The sequence below is a fragment of the Lolium perenne genome, chromosome 3 (assembly GCF_019359855.2).
Source record: "Lolium perenne isolate Kyuss_39 chromosome 3, Kyuss_2.0, whole genome shotgun sequence".
Lineage (NCBI taxonomy): Eukaryota > Viridiplantae > Streptophyta > Magnoliopsida > Poales > Poaceae > Lolium > Lolium perenne.
The window spans coordinates 243,029,809-243,036,950 of NC_067246.2; positions in this window are offsets into that span (position 1 = coordinate 243,029,809).

The following is a 7,142-nucleotide window of genomic DNA, read 5'->3' on the forward strand; positions in this document are numbered from 1 at the left end:
CAACAAACACAACATATAGCATTACAGATAGATGATCTTGATCATGTTCGGCAGCTCACAAGATCCGACAATGAAGCACATAAGGAGAAGACAACCATCTAGCTACTGCTATGGACCCATAGTCCAGGGGTGAACCACTCACTCATCACTCCGGAGGCGACCATGGCGGCGTAGAGTCCTCCGGGAGATGAATCCCCTCTCCGGCAGGGTGCCGGAGGCGATCTCCTGAATCCCCCGAGATGGGATTGGCGGCGGCGGCGTCTCTGGAAGGTTTTCCGTATCGTGGCTCTCGTCGGGGGTTTCGCGACGAAGGCTATTTGTAGGCGGAAGGGCAGGTCAGGGGGCCACACGAGGGGCCCAGATGACAGGGCCGCGCGGCCAAGACCTGGGCCGCGCCGCCCTGTGGTCTGGCCACCTCGTGGCCCCACTTCGTTAGCTCTCCGGTCTTTTGGAAGTTTCGTGTGAAAATAGGCCCCTGGGCGTTGATTTCGTCCAATTCCGAGAATATTTCCTTACTAGGATTTCTGAAACCAAAAACAGTAGAAAACAGCAACTGGCTCTTCGGCATCTCGTTAATAGGTTAGTTCCAGAAAATGCATAAATATGACATAAAGTATGCATAAAACATGTAGATATCATCAATAATGTGGCATGGAACATAAGAAATTATCGATACGTCGGAGACGTATCAGACACGCTGCAAGGGGAGTCTTCCACTTCCAATCTCTTTACTTTATTTTTGTCTTGCTTTACTTTATTTTATTTACTGCTTTGTTTGTTCTCTATATCAAAAATACAAAAAAAATAGTTACTTGCTTTACTTTATTTACTATCTTGTTTGCGTTCTCGATATTAAAAACACAAAAAAATAGTTACTTGCATTTACTTTATTTAGTTTGCTTTATTTACTACTGCTAAAATGGGTACCCCTGAGAATACTAAGTTGTGTGACTTCACTAGCACAAATAATAATGATTTCCTATGCACACCTATTGCTCCACCTGCTACTACAGCAGAATTTTTTTAAATTAAACCTGCTTTATTAAATCTTGTTATGAGAGAGCAATTTTCTGGTGTTAGTTCTGATGATGTTGCTGCCCATCTTAATAATTTTGTTGAACTTTGTGAAATGCAATAGTATAAGGATGTAGATGGTGACATTATAAAATTAAAATTGTTTCCTTTCTCATTAAGAGGAAGAGCTAAATATTGGTTGCTATCTTTGCCTAAAAATAGTATTGATTCATGGACTAAATGTAAGGATGCTTTCATTGGTAGATATTATCCTCCCACTAAAATTATATCTTTGAGAAGTAGCATAATGAATTTTAAGCAATTGGATAATGAGCATGTTGCCCAAGCATGGGAAAGAATGAAATCTTTGGTCAAGAATTGCCCTACCCATGGACTAACTACTTGGATGATCATCCAAACCTTTTATGCAGGATTGAATTTTTCTTCGTGGAACCTATTGGATTCAGCTGCTGGAGGTACTTTTATGTCCATCACTCTAGGCGCCGCAACAAAGCTTCTTGATGATATGATGACCAACTACTCTGAATGGCACACGGAAAGAGCTCCACAAGGTAAGAAGGTAAATTCTGTTGAAGAAACCTCCTCCTTGAGTGATAAGATTGGTGCTATTATGTCTATGCTTGTGAATGGTAGATCTAATGTTGATCCTAATAATGTTCCTTTAGCTTCACTAGTCAAAGTGCCCGTGCGTTGCACCGGGAGAAATAAAAACTCAAACACATCTCCGTGATGACGCTTTTCCTGCCTTGCAATTCTTAATGAAGGTGGTCACATTTTCTTGTACCCATGATAAATATGATCAATTTACGGGGAGTTAAAAAATATGTTTTTTAAACCCTTGTCGCTACTTAAATTGTGGCTCAAAGTCGATCGACCCGCTGACCTAACTCTCGTATGTTGCCACGGATTTTCTAGATCTTATACTTTAACCATCCAACAAACTCTATCAATCCATGAGCTCACGTACGGTAAAAACGAAGCCGATGTACGCGAAAAAACTATAAACTCAATGAGCTGGGGCCACCATCTCACCGGTTCCCACCTCTTCTCTTTCCATATATTTTATTTTCTCTATCAGCGTCTTATCCTTCACCGTCATCGTCTTTCATACAACTTGTTTTGACCTCTTATTTCCCCTCAAATTATCTTTCAAATTCGTCTTCAAAATCGAAAGAAAATTCAGCGATTATGTAATTTTGAAGCCCAAATCCACCAATCCATCCACTTTTCCCTGCCGCTTTCAGCGTACCGTTGTAATAATTGGAGTTGAATGCCTCATGAAGGCCAAGCGGAAGCACCATGGATGACATGTACCACGAAGGATTAGACTCGACCCACCATGCACGCAAACTCTCTCTAGATCTCCTGCTCGACTTCTTCACCACCGATGGGGCACTGCGCATCTGGCCCTGATTATTGCTCCACCTTCTTCCCAGCGAGGCCGATGCCCCCTTGCGTGTGGCCACGGGATTCCACCGAGCGCCACTTTTCCCCTGCTCGATGGGGCTCTCCATCGTCAACTGCATATTTGGTCAATCAAGCGGAAATGCCAAATTGCTAACCCTTTTACACCAAGAAGGGAACTCCCACGGAAGGCTTTTGTGATTTATATGATGATTTCTTCAGATCACCTGATACTCCATAGATCAACGAACAATCTGATGTTCACATAGTACAATGTAGATGGCGCACAATGTAGATGGCGCAATGCAGCAACTGAATATAGGGCAGTGAATGGAATAGTGGTCTGATATTCTTACTGACATTAAGACGAAATCAAATAAGGTACTTAAAGCAGGATGCCGTTTGCTCATGTGGATGAGGAGCATCAGGCAGCTACACGATGATTGACACATCTTCAAAAACACAATGCATTATCAATCAGTTACCTCATACTACAGGGAAAAAGATGAAAGGTGCTGAAGACTGCACTAGGATGACACGCGGACCTCACCCTGGATGTGTCCGGCGAAGCAAGAAAGCAGCGAGCATCATGGCGGCGGAACGGAGGCGTGGGCAACGATGAAAGATCAGTGGCAGGACTTTTGAGTGGCGTCTTGGGATACAGCTCTAACGTTGATCTGTAGCATGAGGCGTCTTCGTGGTCTGGGCGAGCATCCGTCGCCGCGGTGTCGTTGGGACTTCTCGATCTGGAGCGCTCCGCGCGCCATACTCGATCTCGCCGTCCCTCATCGCCTCCCATGGCGACCTTGGCTCCCGCACCTGGATGCGACTCTGCCGACCACCCGTTCCTCCTAGGCTCCTATCTCCATTAATCCCGGCCGTCCGGCAGAGTAGTGTTTCTTTTTCAGGCGCCGCTCCGCCTTGCCGAGAAAACAGCTGCACGTCAAGTGGCTCGACGCTCGGACGCGGTCCAGTTTCTGCCGACGGCCGATCGTTCGGTATGGACCGAGCGCCAACCATAGCCTTGCTTCTCGGGAGGTTAGCAGGTACGCCGCAAAGAAATTCGTCGTCTCGCCAGGTACAATCTCTTGTCCCTCCGTCGTCTCGCCAGCTTGATTAGTAGGTACGCCGCCAGGAAATTCGTCTCCATCGGATCCTTGACGAAGAAAATTCTCACAAAATTCTTATGTTTCGTCTCGATCGAGCGGTGTATACATGACTGTTTAAGCAAAACGTATATGCAAGTCGATATGGACTCTTCTCAGAGGAAGACGTAGCAATCGAGGGAACGGAGAGTACATGCAATCAACCTGGACTCTTCAGGAAGACCAAACGATCGAGGCTATCGATGGAGGGAAGGGAACGATGCGCAGGTTGACCTGGACTCTTCTCGCACGACCTAGCGATATTGGCTATTGATCGAGGGAACAGCCGGACAAAAAGTTTCTAACGTACGAAACCACGGAAACACTATTCCCTTTATTATTATTAGGTATTAGGTATAGATTGGTTGCTCAAGAAGAGCATGTTGATGTGAACTTCATTAAAAATAATAATTTCAACAACAATGCTTATCGGAATAATTTTGGTAACAACTATAGGCCATATCCTTCTAATAATGGTAACGGTTATGGTAATTCTTATGAGAATTCTTACAACAATAATAGGAGTGTACCCCCTGGTCTTGAAGCCATGCTTAAAGAATTTATTAGTACACAAACTGCTTTTAACAAATCTGTTGAAGAAAAGCTTGGTAAAATTGATATTCTTGCTTCTAAGGTTGATAGTCTTGCTGCTGATGTTGATCTTTTAAAATTGAAAGTTATGCCTAATGAAACTAAAGATATTAAGTCATTTGCTACAACAAGCGCTATCCAAGTTCGAATTAATGAAAATATTAGATTGATGGCTGAATTGCATGCTAGGTGGGAAAAAGAGGAAAAATTTACTAAAGAGAATAATGTAGCTAAAGTTTGGACTATTACCACCACTAGTAATGTTGATGCTTCACATGTTGCTAAACCTCCTACTATCAATGGTAAAATAATTGGTGTTAGCAATGTTTCTACTCCTAATGCAAAGCGTGCAAAACTGCCTGAAATTGCTAAAACTGCTTGTGATAAAACTGCTGAAATTTTTTTAAAAATTGGGGACAATGATCCCATTGCTATAGATAATAATGGTTTAGATTTTGATGATTGTCATATCTCTGAAGTTATAAAGTTCTTACAAAAACTTGCTAGAAGTCCCAATGCTAGTGCTATAAATTTGGCCTTTACAAAACATATTACAAATGCTCTCATAAAAGCTAGAGAAGATAAACTAAAACTTGAAACTTCTATTTCTAGGAAGTTAGAAGATGGGTGGGATCCTATCATTAAGATGAAGGTCAATGATTTTAATTGTAATGCTTTATGTGATCTTGGTGCAAGTATTTCTGTTATGCCTAAGAAAATCTATGATATGCTTGATTTGCCACCATTGAAAAACTGTTATTTGGATGTTAATCTTGCTGATAATGCTACAAAGAAACCTTTAGGGAGGATTGATAATGTTCATATTATGGTTAACAATAACCTTGTCCCCGTTGATTTTGTTGTCTTGGATATTGAATGCAATGCATCTTGTCCCATTATTTTGGGAAGACCTTTTCTTCGAACTGTTGGTGCTATTATTGATATGAAGGAAGGTAATATTAAGTATCAATTTCCTATCAAGAAAGGTATGGAACACTTCCCTAGAAAGAGAATGAAGTTACCCTATGATTATATAATTAGAACAAATTATGATGTTAATGCTTCATCTCTTGATGTTACTTGATTCACACTTTCTGCGTCTAGCTGAAAGGCGTTAAAGAAAAGCGCTTATGGGAGACAACCCATTATTTTACTTCTGCATTTTTATTTTATATTTGAGTCTTGGAAGTTGTTACTACTGTAGCAACCTCTCCTTATCTTTATTTTATTGTATTGTTGTGCCAAGTAAAGTCTTTGATAGTAGGGTTGATACTAGATTTGGATTACTGCGCAGAAACAGATTTCTTACTGTCACGAAATTGAGCTGCCCCGTCTGTAAATAATTGAAAAATCTGCCAATTTACGTGCGTGATCCTCAGATATGTACGCAACTTTCATTCAATTTGAGCTTTTTCATCTGAGCAAGTTAAGTGCCCCAGAAAAATTCGTCTTTACGGACTGTTCTGTTTTGACAGATTCTGCCTTTTATTTCGCATTGCGTGTTTTGCTATGCTTGATGGATTTCTTTGTTCCATTAACTTTCAGTAGCTTTGTGCAATGTCCAGAAGTGTTAAGAATGATTATGTCACCTCTAAATATGTGAATTTTTGATTATGCACTAACCCTCTAATGAGTTTGTTTTGAGTTTCTTGTGGAGGAAGTTTTCAAGGGTCAAGAGAGTAGGATGATACAATATGATCAAGAAGAGTGAAAATTCTAAGCTTGGGGATGCCCCCGTGGTTCATCCCTGCATATTTTAAGAAGACTCAAGCATCTAATCTTGGGGATGCCCAAGGCATCCCTTCTTCATCGACAACTTATCAGGTCACCTCTAGTGAAACTATATTTTTATTCCGTCACATCTTATGTGCTTTACTTGGAGCGTCTGTTTGTTCACATAGTACAATGTAGATGGCGCACAATGTAGATGGCGCAATGCAGCAACTGAATATAGGGCAGTGAATGGAATAGTGGTCTGATATTCTTACTGACATTAAGACGAAATCAAATAAGGTACTTAAAGCAGGATGCCGTTTGCTCATGTGGATGAGGAGCATCAGGCAGCTACACGATGATTGACACATCTTCAAAAACACAATGCATTATCAATCAGTTACCTCATACTACAGGGAAAAAGATGAAAGGTGCTGAAGACTGCACTAGGATGACACGCGGACCTCACCCTGGATGTGTCCGGCGAAGCAAGAAAGCAGCGAGCATCATGGCGGCGGAACGGAGGCGTGGGCAACGATGAAAGATCAGTGGCAGGACTTTTGAGTGGCGTCTTGGGATACAGCTCTAACGTTGATCTGTAGCATGAGGCGTCTTCGTGGTCTGGGCGAGCATCCGTCGCCGCGGTGTCGTTGGGACTTCTCGATCTGGAGCGCTCCGCGCGCCATACTCGATCTCGCCGTCCCTCATCGCCTCCCATGGCGACCTTGGCTCCCGCACCTGGATGCGACTCTGCCGACCACCCGTTCCTCCTAGGCTCCTATCTCCATTAATCCCGGCCGTCCGGCAGAGTAGTGTTTCTTTTTCAGGCGCCGCTCCGCCTTGCCGAGAAAACAGCTGCACGTCAAGTGGCTCGACGCTCGGACGCGGTCCAGTTTCTGCCGACGGCCGATCGTTCGGTATGGACCGAGCGCCAACCATAGCCTTGCTTCTCGGGAGGTTAGCAGGTACGCCGCAAAGAAATTCGTCGTCTCGCCAGGTACAATCTCTTGTCCCTCCGTCGTCTCGCCAGCTTGATTAGTAGGTACGCCGCCAGGAAATTCGTCTCCATCGGATCCTTGACGAAGAAAATTCTCACAAAATTCTTATGTTTCGTCTCGATCGAGCGGTGCATACATGACTGTTTAAGCAAAACGTATATGCAAGTCGATATGGACTCTTCTCAGAGGAAGACGTAGCAATCGAGGGAACGGAGAGTACATGCAATCAACCTGGACTCTTCAGGAAGACCAAACG